The sequence below is a fragment of the Tupaia chinensis genome, unplaced genomic scaffold (genome assembly GCF_000334495.1).
Source record: "Tupaia chinensis unplaced genomic scaffold, TupChi_1.0 Scaffold140102_1, whole genome shotgun sequence".
Taxonomy (NCBI): Eukaryota; Metazoa; Chordata; class Mammalia; order Scandentia; family Tupaiidae; genus Tupaia; species Tupaia belangeri.
The window spans coordinates 107248-124276 of NW_006199981.1; positions in this window are offsets into that span (position 1 = coordinate 107248).

A 17029-nucleotide genomic window follows, 5' to 3' on the forward strand; every position below is an offset into this window, starting at 1 on the left:
GGAGAAATTCAGAACAATCTTCAACCCTTGTGTCCTCTAAAAGCAGTTAGACATTCCTCTGCAGAGGGAAGAATGAGGTAGGAGACAGGGACCCTAAAAATACAGTTAGAGTATATGCCCAAATTGGAATCACAAAATGGCTAAGTTTTAAGATGGAGAGAAAGCTCAGTTAACATGCTTAGAGAGTGGTGGCTCAGTGATTGACCTGGGCAATATGACCTAGACCTAAAACAAAGGCATTTTTTAGGCCATGCCTCATTCCAAGAAGAGGATAAGATAATGGTATTTATAGCCCAAGGCTTCTAGAAAAAGAATCTCCTGACCTTGGTACCCACTCAAAAATTAGGAGAATAATTAGATCCATCCAGCATGTGCCCCTGCCCACCATGAGGGGAATGCATGCATGAGCTCCATGTAGAACAAGCATAAACAAGTCCCCTCAGATGCAGATAAAAACCCCTTACCCCAGTTCCTCTTCAGGAACCCATTTTCCAGGACCCATCCCTTCTTCTTGGGTGCTCTGTTTTTCCTTCCCTCTCCTTCAATAAACTCCCCACTTTGTTATACCTACTCTCTGTGTCCGTGTCTCTAACTCTTTCTGAGTGTGGGACAAGAACCCATGTCTCATTGTGAGTGTGGACTTGATCACCCCTGCATCCCTGCCAGATACTGTGTCATTACAAAATATGATAAAATTAAGGTTTTGTCAATAAATGTTCTAAAGCTGATTGTACTGATATGATGTTGCCAGTCACAATTCTGGATATTAACTTTAAGTGCTACATACAGTAGAAATAGCTAAATTACTTTGTCTATTACATCATTATTATAATAGACTGGCCTTATTTAGAATCAATCAACCTACAAATGGTGGTCTAGACAAAGTCTCCAATGAACATCCATCAGTGATATAGATGGACCCTGAATTCATAAATAACTCAGGGCTGATAGTTGCCTAAACTTTCTTCCCTCCAGCAAACTTACTGCCTCTCCATGGAGCTACAGGGTAACCTGAAAACCTTAAATAGATTAGTACCTCAAATAGATTAGTACCTTGAATACATTAAACTTCCTGCTTCTCTGCCTCCTCCCTTTGACACTGCATAGGATAGGTTCTGAGCCCCTTACCCAATTCCCTCATAAAAGACCATGTCCAACCCCCAGTGCGGACTGAAGAAGCAGAGTGTTAACTCCTCCAAGCCCGCCAGAGTAATAAAGAGTTCTCCTAATTTCTCCAAGTGCTGCTTTCCTTTCCTCAGTGTCTGGTTTTCTGCAACATTTTGGTACATTGGCTGGGAAATGGAATCAGACTGGGCCTTTGAGCCACCAATCCCAGGGCATTTTTCCCTGGGATGGGTCACTGCAGTGTGGAGAGATAGGTACATCCCCATCCTGTTTGATAGGATCCCTCAGCTGGGATGCCTGCCCCAAGGCTGAGCATTCCTGGATCATTTTACTCCAGTTGGAGAAAAGTACCAACTCCTGGAAATTCATGCATCTACCTTGGTCCACTCTGGTAATCTAGTAAGCCCCTGGGGATCCATAGAGCCCTAGCCAGACCTACTCAGTTTGAGTAGAAGAGGAGAGTCAACCACTCTCCTTTAGTCACTGAACTGGCCGTTAGGGTACATCTGGTAATTGGCTGGTGTGGGGAGGGAATGTATAACCTCTGAATGAATGTGAGTGTTTGTGACGAATGAGTGTGTTTGTGGTTCCACAACCTCTCACTATGGAGCATGATTGGATCTGTTTAACTGCATTTCCATGGTAGTTCTGTGAAGACTAAATGGCAAAATTGGCACTGAGGGGCTCCTTCCCTCCCTATGCATTCAATCAGGCAGAGGTTCTGATTGCTTATTACCAAGGAACTACACAAAGTTCATGAGGGACATGGCCAGACAGATGCCTGATTGGTCCCCTCTGGGGGGCACCCACCCTTTGTCTGTTGCGACACCATTCACGGGAGGGAGGACACAGAAGTCAATGGGAGAGTTTTCCCTGTAGAGGTGGATAGGCAGAGTAGCAAATGTTAGGTTGCTGATTTTCTCCTCTGAAGCTAGGACATGAGTTCCCCCCAACTATGATCAAAATTGTCCTCCTGGAGCTCATCCTGACCCTCCTACAAGGGCTTTTACTGTGGAGCAGAACCTGTCCACTCTGTCGGGGAAAGGAGATGGTGGGCATCACCCTCTACATAGAAAATCTTCCCTCATCAATTAGCTGAACAGATTTCCATTCCTTTGTCCTCCTCCATTCCACCTACCACCCACACAGAAATACCCCCTCTCCAGCACTGGAGTATCCACTGTTGGAATACTGAGAGGATAGAACCCAGAGAGAGACCACTATGGTCCTTCTAATTGCAGCCCTTGGTCAAGGCCCTCCTGAAAACTTGAACAAACTTACTGCCTGCACTGCCCAACCTTTTCAGCAGTGCTCCCAGGAAGTTACACAGCTTCTAAACCTCTAGGCTAAGGCCCATTCCCAAAAGCTGACATTTTCTGAGAGTCTCTTTATCAATCACTTCCTCCAACCAGTGATCTACTGAGCCTTCTGGGAAGTGAAGGCTTTTGATAACTAGAAAGGTCAGAGATATTTGGGATATGGTGGGAAAACCTCAATTCAAGTCATCCAACCCCACTGTGCTGGACTGTATGCTGACTAATTTTAGAAAGGACTTCTTTGGTGATTATGGAGTTAAAATGAAACCAGAGAAGTTGAGAGACCTCTGTGAGGTAGAATGGCCCTCTTTCAAGGCCAGATGACTGCCACAGGAAACCTTACATCTCCCTACTTTGTGGGCTATGTGCAACATTGTTATTGACAGCCCTGGCCACCCAGAGCAGTTTCCCTATGCTAACTCCTGGCTACTGATAGCCCAAGTCATTCCACCCTGGGTGCAAATCTGCATAAGAGGGAAAAACCAATGCACTATTTTGGCCACCCATGTCATGCCCCTAGGGCCAAACTCTGACCAAAAGAAACTCATGGCTCCAGTCCTACAGGGCCCCCCAGAAGAGGAGCTACTCCACCTCCATATGTCCCAGCAGAGCCAGTAATTAAAATCCCACAACTCTCTTTTTCCCCAGGGCCTAAAGAGCAGCCCAAGGAGCCAGTACCAGCTTCACCAGTTCAGGGGGAGGCTGCCGGGTGTCCTGAATCTTGTGCCCAGATTTGGCCTCACTAGTCATTACCTGGTAAGCTGCTGCAGCTTGAGGCAACCTCACTCTTCAGATGACTCTTTGGGAGACCCAAGGACCCCACCTCACCCCCAGATAGGAGCAGTGGGGCTATTATGGAAGGCAGAGCAACTCTCTACTATCAGCCCTTCTTGCAATTTGGGGGACACTTAGTTACCCACGAGTTTTTGTACCTGCCTGATTTCCCAGTCCCATTGTGGGGAAGAGACCTGTTGACTACATTTAAAGCACAAATTGGCTTTTACTCATCAGGCTCATCTGCTTTAACTGTCAGTCCTGCCAAAATCCTAACTGTGACAATGCCTCAGGAGGAGGAATGGCAAATGTTTGCCTCCAAGGCACCAAGCAGAAATCATGAGTTAAGGTTGCAGGGCTAACCCCAAGAATTCACCACTTGCAAGTGAAGCAAACCTCAGCACCAGAAGACTCCAGGACCTGGATGATGAAAAACCACCCTGAGCAGCCAACTAAAATAACCTTCTAGATGACTAAGACCCACCATTGAGACTGCAGCCCTGCTGCAGTCACTCCTGGGCTGGCTGCTCTATGCATGGTGGAAGCTTCTGGAGTCTGCAGCCCTGCTTTGGTCACTCTGGACACTGACCAATCTAAACATGGCAGAAGCTTGAGGAGAGCAATAGATGACACTCCCCTCACCCTTACAATTTCCTGCTGCTAGCTCTTCCCATAGTGCTGTCTTTGCTTCTCTTCATTGGTCTGGCAGCAGTGGCCCCAAGGGACTGAAAGTTATGGGAGAGGCTTTTGCTAGCAATAGTATACCTCATGGTAGTAGGGATCTTGATAGTCCTAAAATGCCTGGGTTAACTAACCAGTGGCATTTTCATTGGGGCTCTGTTTCTAATACTGATTTTGCTTAATTATACTCCTGACTCTGGGCCTTGCCCTTTCACTGAGGCTGACAGGCACCTACCCCCCTTGCCTCAAATGGTGCAACCAACCCATCCATCAAGCCATTATTCAGCTGCAACCAGGTTCCTATCTACCAATACTAAACACATGCCTGGGATTTATAATCCCATAGTCATTCTGGGGCTCTCGAGCCAGCTGGCATTCATGGACCAGGGGTGAGGCTACAAGTCCTGCCTCAATTTGGTCACCCTCCAGAAGTGCCAGAATGATGGAACACCCTATTTTGTAAGAAAGAGCACAGGGAGCCATGAGTGTTACAACTGCCCCCTGCCCCCCACTGTAGAAAAATGAGTCTGCTACACAGGTCTCAGACAGTATGAGTTCCCAGATGGAGGAGGTAAATGTCCTATGAAGACTCGGGCCACCGTCCATGATGCAATACAAAGGCTTAAATCTCATACTCCCTGAGATCAGCTGAGGCTCTCTGCTCTTCGGAAGGACCCTTATCTCAATCCAAGAGTAATAATTATGCTCATTAATGTGGCCCATGCTCTCCTGTATCAGGCACAACTCCAGTTAGCATCCAGCTGTTGACTCTATATACAAACAGCCCTTCCCTGCATATATGCCACTCTAACCTACCCTACAAATAACACACCACTTGTTAATCTGACCTCTGTACAGGAGGAACCAGTCTCACAGGTGTACCTTTTCTCCAAGTCCCAGGACTGTTTTACAAATCAAAGTTCCTTTGAAGTAGATAGTATGACCTGCCACAACACATATTCAGAAAATGGGACCACAATTTGTTCCCAATACATGAGGTTCCACCTCATATGTGGGCCCTATGCTTACCAGGGCCTTCCAACAAACTGGTCTGGGACCTATACCTGGGCAAATCTCATCCCACAAATGAACATTCTATGAGGAAATGAGACTGTCAATGTCTCCCTCTGACATGCTAGAGTTTGGAGGGTGATGCAATCCATTCTCCTCCTAGTGGGGCTGGGGATTGCTGCTGGGGTTAGGACCAGGATTGGAGGGATGGCATCCTCCACTGCTTATTACCACCAGCTGTCCACTGCCCTGGCAGATGGATTCCAACAGGTAGTGAACATTAGTGAGTCTTTATAAGTCCAGCTAGATTCCTTGGCCGATATGGTTCTACAGAACCAGAGAGGGTTAGATCTCATGACTGCTGAAAAGGGTGGACTCTATTTATTTCTTGGAGAGGAATGTTGCCTCCACACCAGAAAATCAGGTATAATTTGAGACTTGGCCAAGTATGCTAAGTAGCTTAAAGATTTAGTCTCTAAACAGTGACAAATGACAGCTGACTCCTGGGCAGGGTGGAATGTGCTCTGAACATAGGCCCCATGGCTACTGTTTCTCCTGGGGCCCCTAGCAGTTATTCTTTTAGCACTGGCAGTCAGGAGACCAGCAGTTGGTGTAATGGCTATGTCGCTGAACTCCCATGTAGTTGACCACAATTTGAGTCCTGGACCTGGTGGTTTAAACTCATGCCGGACATGTGTGCGTGCATGCCCAAGATCCAGAGAGGAGAATGGAGGAGAAGGGATTGTGGCATGGCCATCCTTCCTGGGGGAAGGGGAGGTGATTTCTTTCTTTCTGTCTCCCTGTCTCTTTCTGTCTTTCTGGCAAGTGTACGTGCCCTATAGCAAAAACCTCTCCAAAAACAAAACAAACAAACAAACACAAAGTACTGGCAGTTAGACCATGTGTCCTTAATTTGATTAAGTGATTCATAACCTTGCGCCTTGAAATGATCAAATATCAACTGCTTGTTTCCGCCCCATGAAAGCTATGTTTACTGCCCTCCTATTAATTGATTCACTTTGAGTATAGTTGAGGAAGCTCAAGAGGGAGAATGACATTGAAGGACCCTGAATTCATGAATAACTCAGGGCTGATAGCTGCCTGAACTTTCTGCCTGCTGACAAACTTATTGCCCCTCCCCAGAGATACAGGGTAACCTAAAAACCTTGAATAGATTAGTACCTTGAATAGATTAGACATCTTGCTTCTCTTCCTCCTCCCTGTTATGCTGCAGAGGGCAGGTTCTGAGCCTCTTCCCCAATTCCCCCATAAAAGACTATGTCTAACCCCAGTGGGATCTGGAGATTCAGAGTTTCACATGTCTGCCAATGTAATAAAGAGTTATCTTAATCTCTCCAAGTGCTGCCTTCCATTCATCAGTGTCTGGTTTTCTGCGACATCACAACTTCTATGAGAAGGGACCCTAGATAGATATCTGAGAACCCCCTGACTGCCCTCCTTCCATCATCATCATACCATCTCAGCAAGAAGCAGTGAGAATGGCAGTTAGTGGTACTTCTTCAAAAGAGGAATTGAGACAGGCGTTGGACCTCATTTACAGGTAGATAGAGTGGCACCTCCAACCCAAGGAGAGAGCTACTGCTGTGTGGCTCCTGACAATTTCTTTTCTCCAAGTCATCATATTCCTTTTACTTTAGACATGTAAATCTTGTTCTTGAATAATTCATGGCCCAAAGCATCTAACCAAAGAATCTTATGATTTTTGTACCCACTCTGAAATTAGGAGAATAATTGAACCCAATCAGCATGTGCCCCTCCCCACCATAAGGGGAATGTATGCATAAGTCCCACCTAGAATGTGTCCAGACAAAGTCTTTCCTGACCAAAATAAAAACTCTTTTCCTCAGTTCTTCCTTAGGAACCCATTTTCTGGGGCTTCTCCCTTTTTGGGAGTTCTGTGTTTCCTTCCCTCTCCCTCAATAAACTCACTTTGTTATAGCTACAAAACAAAACAAAACAAAACAATGAATAAAATTAAATAAATAATTCTTTTTAAAAATTGTGTCCTCGTAAGTCTTCTCTTCTCACATGACACATTTTTGTGCATTGGTTGGCTGATCAACTGTTATCTATAAAAATTGTGAGACTGAAAGAGCTACCCCATTCAAGAACTTCAAAAAAGGCAGTGGCCAAACTCTCTCATCTGTTCTGGTCTTCCCAGATGCCTTGGGATATCCTACAGACTTCTTATATGTTAATACAGGAAAGTAGCCTTTGTGACTTAAACTCCCCTGAGGAGGGTATCTGTGAGTTAATGTCTGGAAAAGAAGTGATACATAATAATTATCCAACTTATGCTGAGGACCTGAATCACATAGCTTTTTCATGTCCATTAGTTTCATGACTGCAAAAGTGTAAGCACATAATATGACATCTAAAAGCAGATCAGGAGCTCAATATTCAGCAGCTTCACTTAAAACTGCCATGCAAGATTAGGCCCCTGAGTCTTCCCCACAGTGCAGGAACCAGCACCAAGAGAAAGAGAGACTGAAAAAAACATGATATGTACTATACCGTACTATCCCAATCACATAAAATTGAATATTGTGTATACAAACAAAATATAGAAGGATACATCCAACTGTAAGTTGTTTGTGATTGTGGATGACTTTGTTCGTTGCTTCTTGTGTTTTTTAATTTCCTATAACGCATATATTAACTTCTAAAAAATAAAGGTTATCTTTAAAACTTGAAAAAAAGCCTCAAAAATTTACAAATACACGGAAACTAAACAACCTACCTGAATGATTTCACAATCACTGATGAAATTAAGTATAAAATTTAAAAATTCATTGAAACTAATGATAATGAGGACACAAGTTTTTATAACCTCTGGGATACAGTGTTACCAATCATAAGGGAGACATTTACAGAAATTGGTATTCAACAAAAAAAAAATCTGAAATGTGGAAAATAAGCAACCTAACAACACACCACAGGGAACTGGAAAAACAACAAAATCCCTTAAAAATGCCAGAATAAAAGAAATATCAAAATTAGAGCAGAAATAAATAAATAGAGAATACACAAACTATCAACATACAAAAAAATAAACAAAAAGCTTGTTCTTTGAGAAAATGAAAAAAATGACATACTGTTAGCTATACTAATTTAAAAAAAGAGAGAAAATCCAGATAAATCAAATCAGCAATGAAGCAGACAATATTACAACAGACATAACAGAAATAAAAAAAAAGATTTTCAGAGACTACTATGAGTGACTACCAACAAACAAGAAAAACTGAAGGAGCACCAATTTCTGGACACGTATAATCTACCAAGATTGAATCGGGCAGATGTAGAAAATCTGAATAGAAAATATAGAAACACAGTATATAGATGTAAATATCAGATATAGTGTGTGTGAAAGAGGAGGGTCTGAGGAAGGACGTTTAGAAGAAAAATAGGAAGGTAAAGCATTAATGGCACAAAGAAATGTGGTATTATCTGTTGAAGATATTTTGTAGTTTTATCAACTGTACGAGGGAGAAATGTTCACCTGTAGAAATATCTATTTTGTAAGCCAAATAATAATGTGATTGAATGTATAAAAGAAAATGAAATAAAAAAAGAAAGAAATTATTGAATAAGTCTTCACCAAAATAAATAAATAAATAAATAAAAAGCAATGGCATTTAATCAGTAATGAATAGCCTCCTTATAACAGCAACGAAAACCCCAGGTCACAATGGCTTCACTTCTATATTCTACAAAACTTTTAATGAAGATCTAACCCCTCCTCTCCACTCAAATTATTTCTAAAGATATAAAAGAAAAGACTCTTCAAAATTCATTTTATGAAGACTCCATAATCCACATGTCCCAAACAGGCAAGGACATAACAACAACAACAAAAAAACTACAGACCAACATCTATGATTAATATAGATGCAAAGATCCTCAACAAGATACTAGAAAAACATATCCAATGACAAATTAAATATATTATACACCATGGTACCAGCAGTTAGCGGAATGGCTATGTCGCTGGACTCCCACGCAGTTGACCGCAGTTCGAGTCCCAGACCTGGTTGCTAAAACTCACGCTGGGCGCATGTGCATGCATGCCCAAGGTCCTAAGAGGAGAATGAAGGAGAAGGGATTGCGGCATGGCCATCCCCCCCAGGGCGGTGATTTCTCACTTTCTGTCTCTTTTGTGTGTGTGTCTCTCTCTCTCTGGCAAGCGCATGCGCCCTATAGCAAAAACCTCTCCAAAAATAAAATATATATATAAAGATAAAAAAAAACAATATGATCATGTCAATTGATGCAGGAAAAGCACTTGATAAAATACACCATCACTTCATGATTAAGACTTCCAGAAAAATAAGCATAGAAGGGATATTTTTCAGCACAATAAAAGTTATATATGAAAAACCCATAGTTAACATCATACTGAATAGGGAAAAGCTAAAAGCATTTCCACTAAAAATTGGGACAAGACTGCCCACTTTCTCCACTCTTTTTCAATATAATAATGAAAATCCTAGCCAGTCAATCAGACAAGAAAATAAAATAATATGCCTTCAAATAGGAAAAAAAGAAGTGAATTATCTCTATTTACAGATGACATGATTATGAAACATAGTGAGCCCAGAAGAATCCACAAAATAACTACTAGAAGCTACAAATGAATGAAGTAAAGTGGCAGGATAAAAAGTCAACATACAAAAGAAGCAAACCATTTAAAGGACACAAAAAAGAAAAATTATTTGTTGATGATAACATGTATAGTAATATCTTTTATTGGACTAATATGCAGTGTATTCATACTTGGAAAGTTCATTTTGTATGGTGTAAAGATACCCAAAGCTTGAATGTAAAAAAATAAGAAATTACGGGACCAGCAGTTATCGTAATGGCTATGTCACTGGACTCCCATGTAGTTGACCACAGTTTGCATCCTGGACCTGGTGGCTTAAAACTCATGCCGGGTGCGGGTGCGTGCGTGCCCAAGATCCCAAGAGGAGAATGGTGGAGAAGGGATTGCAGTGTGGCCATCCCCCGTGGGGGGTGATTTCTCACTTTCTGTCTCTCTGTCTCTCTCTGTCTGTCTGGCGAGTACACGTGCCCCATAGCAAAAACTGCTCCAAAAAAATTAAAATAAAATAATAAGAAATTAAAAGAAAGAAAAAACAAAGCGATGCAAAACAGCTTATTATTGTTATGATTTTACCAATGACACCATTGAATCTCAGTGGAATAGACATTCAAAGTCACACCGCAAGCAAGTGAGAAAGCCGCATTCTCTTGCAAGTTTTCTGACTTCAGTTTTATGCTTTTCCTTAAAGTATAGCAAAGCATTAAAATAAAACAAAAAAGTCCTATATTAGATATGGAGAATTTTCTTATGGCTCTTAGTATCAAGTCAGTAAAAATCAATATTGATAAAAAAAAGAATAAAGTAACATGATGCACCAAATATCTATGTAATTACCATTCAGTTGAGAAAGAATTTTACTGACACGGTTTTTAGTACCTTTACCAAATTTGTATCTGTTCCTACTCCTTCAATGGTTGGTGACTTTTGTGTCTATAATTCCTTTGCTTTTCATTATAATTTTATTCTATACTTTTGCATCTTCATTAAAAACTAAGCTTTATGTTTGAATTTTAAAAATTTTTTATGTAAATGAAATCATATTTGATTTATTCTTATTTTTGAGAAGTGTTTTTTTTTAGTTATCTTGCTTCTAGGTTGCTATCTTTTTCTTACTAAATATCTGGAATTTTTTAGATATTCTGGATATAAGTCTTGTGCTGATTTTATGTTTTGTAAGTTTTCTTTTTTTTCTGTGGTCTTTAATTTTATACTCTTTATCTCTTTCTTTTAAAAGTATATGTCTTCTGAGAAAGAGAAGCTCTTTAATAGGTTTTGTCACTGTAATTTACCCCCAACCTCAACCAGTCCTCGATGATGTACACCTGTGTGTCTGGTGTTCCCAAAGTAGTCTTTGGACACAAATCTTCCCATGTGGGTCAGCCTCACAGAGCTGCCCCACTAATCCCCTACCATCTGGTACCTGATTTTATTCTCTTCGTGTTTTTTCTTGAACAGAATGTTTATATTTTAATGCAGTCGATCATCTTTCATTAGTCTCTCTCTTTTTTTTGGTCCTAATTTAATGAAATCCTTCTTTCTTGTGTCATGAAAATAATCTCCAATGAGATTTTCTGAAAGCATTACTTTTCTTTGTTTATTTATTCTTGTTTACATTCAATTCCTGTGTATCAACAGCATACCAAATAGATTTTCCCATCATGAATACACTGTATATTGGTTCAGTCAAACATATTACTACCCATATTATTATCAACTACTAATCTCCAATTTTTGTGTTTCTTAAATGTTTTGCTTCTTTCTTTTCCTCTGTGATTCCCTTTCTCTCACCTCCCGCATTCCCCACCCTTCTCCTACATTGTCTCTAGCTTTACTTTGTAAATTATTTACATTTAAATCTATAATGCACTGGAACTGATTTATCTGTATGGTGTGAGATAGGGGTCATGTTTTGGCTTGCCTTTTTTTTTTTTTTTTAACCATATGGGCAATAATTGACCACCCTTTTTCTCACTGCTCTGAAGTGACCCTTTTGTCAGAAATCAAGGCTAATTATAGCCTATTTTATTCCATTCATGTATTTGCCTTATACCAATGCTATACTCTTTTATTTACTGTAGCTTTAGAATAATTATATGCATTTGGTATGGTTAGTTTATCTACATTGTTCTTATGCTGTAGTAGTGTGAATTTCATAAATGAACTGTCAATTTTTTTATGTCAACCCTGCATGCTGAAATTATTTAACAATTTGGGGAGAATTTGCATTTTTATAATATGGAGTCTCTTCAACCATAAAAACATTCTACTTATTTCTTTAATTTTCCTCAACAATATTTTATACTTTTCTATATAAATATATTGCACATATTTTATAGGATTTATGCCTGGGTATTTGATAATATTGTATGACATTTAGATAGTATGATTTTTATTATTTTCATTTTTTTCTAATAACAAATTGTATTTACTTAGAAACATTCAGAACGTCAACAAAACAGTTGCAACATTTTTTTCTTTTTTTTTGCAATTGCAGAGTTAATAGAACCACAATTATTTCATATAAGTTGTATCACAGAGAACTGAAGATTTAAAAACTACCATTCCCATATATAACTAATTTGTGCTGTGCACCAACAAAAAACTGCTTTAAATTCCATTCCAATTTACAACCTCCACACTGTACCAGGCAAGGTCAGTGACTATTGAAAATACAACCAGAACTGGGCTATCTAAAGACAAATTCAGTAGTATATTAACTATACAAAAAAAGACACTGTACAGTTTCAAAACACATTTTACACAGCCTTACATTTCAGTTTTTCTTTAAAAGGAGTGAGTTATGTATGGGGGGGGGTATTAAATGCTTTATAGATTAAAAAAACTGCACTAGAACCAACTTATTCAACATATCATCTTCTTCATCTTCATCCTCTTCATCTTTCTTGTCTTCCTCCTCCTCCTTTTTCTTGCTCTTTTCAGTCTTAAGAATTCCCTATTTTGCTGCATCAGGCTCTCCTTTAGTTCAATATCCTTTTTGTATTTTTCCTTCAGCTTAGCAGCCTTCTCTTCATAAGGCTGTTTATCATCTGCAGCAGTGTTATTCCACATCTCTCCCAATTTCTTTGCAACATCACCAATAGTTAGGCCAGGATGTTCTCCTTTGATTTTTGGTTGATACTGAGAAGAGAACAAGAAAAAGGCCGAAGGAGGCCTCTTGGGTGCATTGGGATCCTTGAACTTATTTTTTCTTTTCCCTTTAGGAAGAACATAAGTTTTCAATTCTCTTTCATAATGGGCCTTGTCCACCTTTCAAACTTTCCTTTCTCTTTAGCAGACATGGTCTTTCACCTCTTTGAGAACTTCTTAGAAAACTCTGAGAAGTTAACTGAAGCATCTGGGTGCTTCTTCTTGTGCTCCTCCTGGCAAGTTTGCACAAAGAATGCATATGATGACATTTTGCCTCTCAGCTTCTTAGGATCTCCTTTGCCCATGTTTAGTTATCTTTCCTTCCCAAGGCACAGTGTTGCCACAGTGCTCTCTCCATGGAGCTCAATGTACTGCAATGGCTGTCAGAGCAGGAGCCCTTATTATTTTATTTTCTATTTCATAATGGCTTAACTAAATAAAAATTTATTACTTCTTGTTCTCATAAACTTCAAAATGAATTTTCTAGGTTGTGCAGTTCTCCATGGTAGTTGCACTCATTTATTTATTTATATTTATTGTGGTAATAACACTTAATATGAGCTCTGTTCTCCTAAAAAAAATTCAGTGGTAAATACTAAATTGTTAACTTTGCACAATGTTGTACAGCAGACCTCTAGAACTTACTAATCTTGCATAACTGTAAATTTACATCTATTAAACAAGTCTTTTCCCCTACCAAAGCCCCTAAAAATGATTTTTTTTAAAATAAATTTGTCTGGGGCCAGCATATGACATAGTGGTTACATCACTCGACTTCCACATGGCCAATAGCAGTCTGAGTCCTGGATCCTGTGGCTTGAAACTCACAGTGGGCATGTGTGCATTCATGTCCAAGATCCTATGAGGAGAATGGAGAAGGGATTGTGACATGGCTATTTCCCTGGGGGGGATAATTTATCACTTTCCCTCTTATGTCTCTGTCTCTCTGGTGAGCACACAATGCCCTAAGGCAAAAATCTTTTTCTTATTTTGAAAATAATTAATTAATAGGGGCCAGCAGATGGTGTAATGGTTATGTCACTGGACTCCACATAGTCAACTATGTTTCAAGTCTTAGACTCTGCGGCTTGAAACTCACAACAGGTGCATGTGCAGGCACACCCAGAATCCCAAGAGGAGAATAAAGGAGAAGGGATTTCAGCATGTCCATTGCCCTGGGGGGTAATTTCTCAATTTCTGTCTCTCTATCTCCCCCTGTCTTTCTGGCACACACATAGCAAAAAACTCTCAAATAATAAAATAAATAAATCTGTTTTCGATATCTCATATAAGTAAAACCATGGAGTTCTGTAGCTGGTTTATTTCACTTAATGTAATGCCTTCCAAATGCCTCCATCTTTACAGATATGGCAAGATCTCCTTTTTTGAAGCTAAATAATATCCCACTGTATGTATATATTACTTTTTCCTAATCCATCTGTTAATGGATATTTAGGTTGTTTCAACATTTTGTCTATTATGACTAATTGCTGCAATGTACATGACAGTGCATATATCACTTTTAGATTCTGATTTTAATTTTTAAAATATATACTCAGAAATGGAATTGCTTTATCACATGATAATTCTATCTTCAAAGTTTTGAGGGATCTTCATTCTGTTTTCCCTAGCAGCTACATTGTTTTACACTCCTACTAGCAGTCTACAAGTATTCTAAATTATAAATGCCCAACACTCATTAAGTTTTTGGTTTTGTTAGCCCTCCTAGCAGTTGTGATGTGATCTCTCCCTATGGTTTTGATTTGCATTTCCATGATGAGCATTTTTTTATATACATGTTGGTCATTTGTATATTTTCTTTTGAGAAATGTCTATCAAGTCCTTTACTTATTTTGAAATCAAGTTATTGTGGGTTTTTGTTGTTGTTGTTATTGAGTTATAGGAGTTCCTTGTATATTTTGGATATTAATGTCTTATCAGAAATACAAAAGGGACTTCAAAAAGTTCATGGAAAGATCCAACATGGTGGCACAATAAGTAACAAACTGAAGGGCTCTGCTGGAAACCACATGGCCAACTGTGAGTTTAAATCCCTCAGATTGTCTGGAAATAATATGGGTACATGCATTCATAAGTACAGGACCAAGAACCTGACAAGCTAGAGGACTGTGAGAAAGGTAGTATGGTGAGATAGAATCCTATTGAGGATTCTTCTCTCTTTCTCTCTTGTGCACATGTGTGTGCTTTCTATCTTGAATAAAATAAATACATCTTTTTAAGGAGGTCATGAACAATGGAAATTAAAGTATGAGTTTATTTGGTACAAAATGTTTTTGAAATCCATACATAGATTTTTCATGATATGCATTTTCCATGATCTTTTTGACCACCTCATATGGGTTGCAAACATTTTCTTCCATTCTGTAGAGGTTGTCTTTTCACTCTTTTTTCTTTTTTTCTGTACAGAAGTTTGTTAGTTTGATGTAGCTCCACTTGTTTAATTTTGCTTTTCTTGTGCTTTCCATGTCATATCCAAGAACTCATTACCAAGCCTAATATTATGAAGTTTTTCTCCTATGTTTTATTCTTGGACTTTTATCATTTACAATTTTACATTAAAATATTTCATACATTTTGTATTGATTTTTGTGTACCATGTAAGATAAGTGTCAAGTTTCTTTCTTTTGCATGTGAATATCCAGTACTCCCAGTTCCATTTGTTGAAGTGACTCTCCTTTCCACATTGTGTATTCTCGGTTCCATTGTTAAAGGTCAGTTGCATGAATGTCCATGGGTTAATTTTAGGCTGTCTGTTCTGTAGCATTGGTATACATGTCTGTTCTCATGTCAGTAAAATTCAGTTTTAATTACTATAGCTTTGCAATATATTTTGAAATTAAGACATGTGATGCCTCTGGATTTGTTCTGTTTTCCAAAGATTTCATTGGTTATGCAGAGTCTTTCATAGTTTCATAAAGATTTCAAGATTTTTTTTCCATTTCTGTAAAAACTAGCATTGAATATGTAGGTTACTTTGGGTAGTAGGGAATTTTAACATTAGTTCTTCCAGTTTATTAATGTGGACTATCTTTCTTTCATCAATATCTTGCGTCTTTCAGTATATGACTTTTTCATATTCTCTGTTAAGTTTACTCCTAAGTATTTTTTTAAAAACTATTGAAATTTGGACTTAAAAGTTTTTTTCCTTTGGATAATTTCTTCATATTAGCCTAGATTGATTTATCAATGTATTCTTTTATGGTGTGCCATATCTGTTAATATGTTCTATTTCTTGTTTCCCACACCAGAATAATAAAATCATTTTGCTATAGAGCCTTCAAAATGTGTATAGGTTTACATTTCCCCCACATAAAGCAAGGCATTTGGAGATTTCTCAAGCAGATACCATCTCCATCTGAAGCCCTCTTTTCAGTCAGAGAATCTGAGGCAGGGCTGAATTTCAACCCCAGCCTGGGCCACAACTACAAACTTCAGGGCCCACTTCATTTCTCAGACCTAAAAATGACAGGGCAGTTGCAGGCTTCTCAAGCAGGCTCCATCTCCATCTGAAGTTCTGCTCAGTCAGAAAATCTGATGAAGGGCTGAATTTCAGCTAGACTCCCACCTGGCTGACTGCAGTTCGAGTCCTGGACCCAGAGGCTTGAAACTCACGCCAGGTACATGTGTATGCGTGCCCAAGGTTCCAAGAAGAGAATAGAAGAGAAGGGATTGCAGTGTGGCCATCTTGCTGGGGCGTGATTTCTTTCTGTCACTCTGACAAACACACATGCCCTATTGCAAAAAATCTCTCTATATGTCAAAAAAAGGGTTTTGAATATTATAAAATGCTTTTTCTGCACCTATTGAAATGATCATGAGGGTTTTCCCTCTTTATTCTGGTGTGTGTGTGTGTGTGTGTGTGTGTGTGTACACTGGTTTATTTTCACATGTTAAACCACTCTTGCACTCTATGAATAAGTCCCACTTGGTTGTCATGTATAATTGTATTACTATGCTTCCAATGCATGTTGGTAGTATTTTGTTGAGAATTTTTGAATTTACATATATAGAGAGAGGATATTGGTTGATAGTTTTCTAAGAGTCTCATTTTATAGCTTTTTTAACAAAGCATGAGTTAAGAAGATTTCCCTCTACTTCAATTTTTGATTAGAGTTTGAGAAGAATTAATATTAATTCTTTAAACAACTCACAAATTCAATAGCGAAGCCATTTGGTCTTGGGGTTTTGTTTGTTGGAGATTTTTATTACCGGATCAACATCTATACAAATTATAAGTCTCTCTAAATTTTCTGTTTCTTCAGGATTTAGTCTTGGCATGTTCTGTGTTTAAATACTTTTCCACATTTTAGTCCTATTAGTTTGTTGGCAT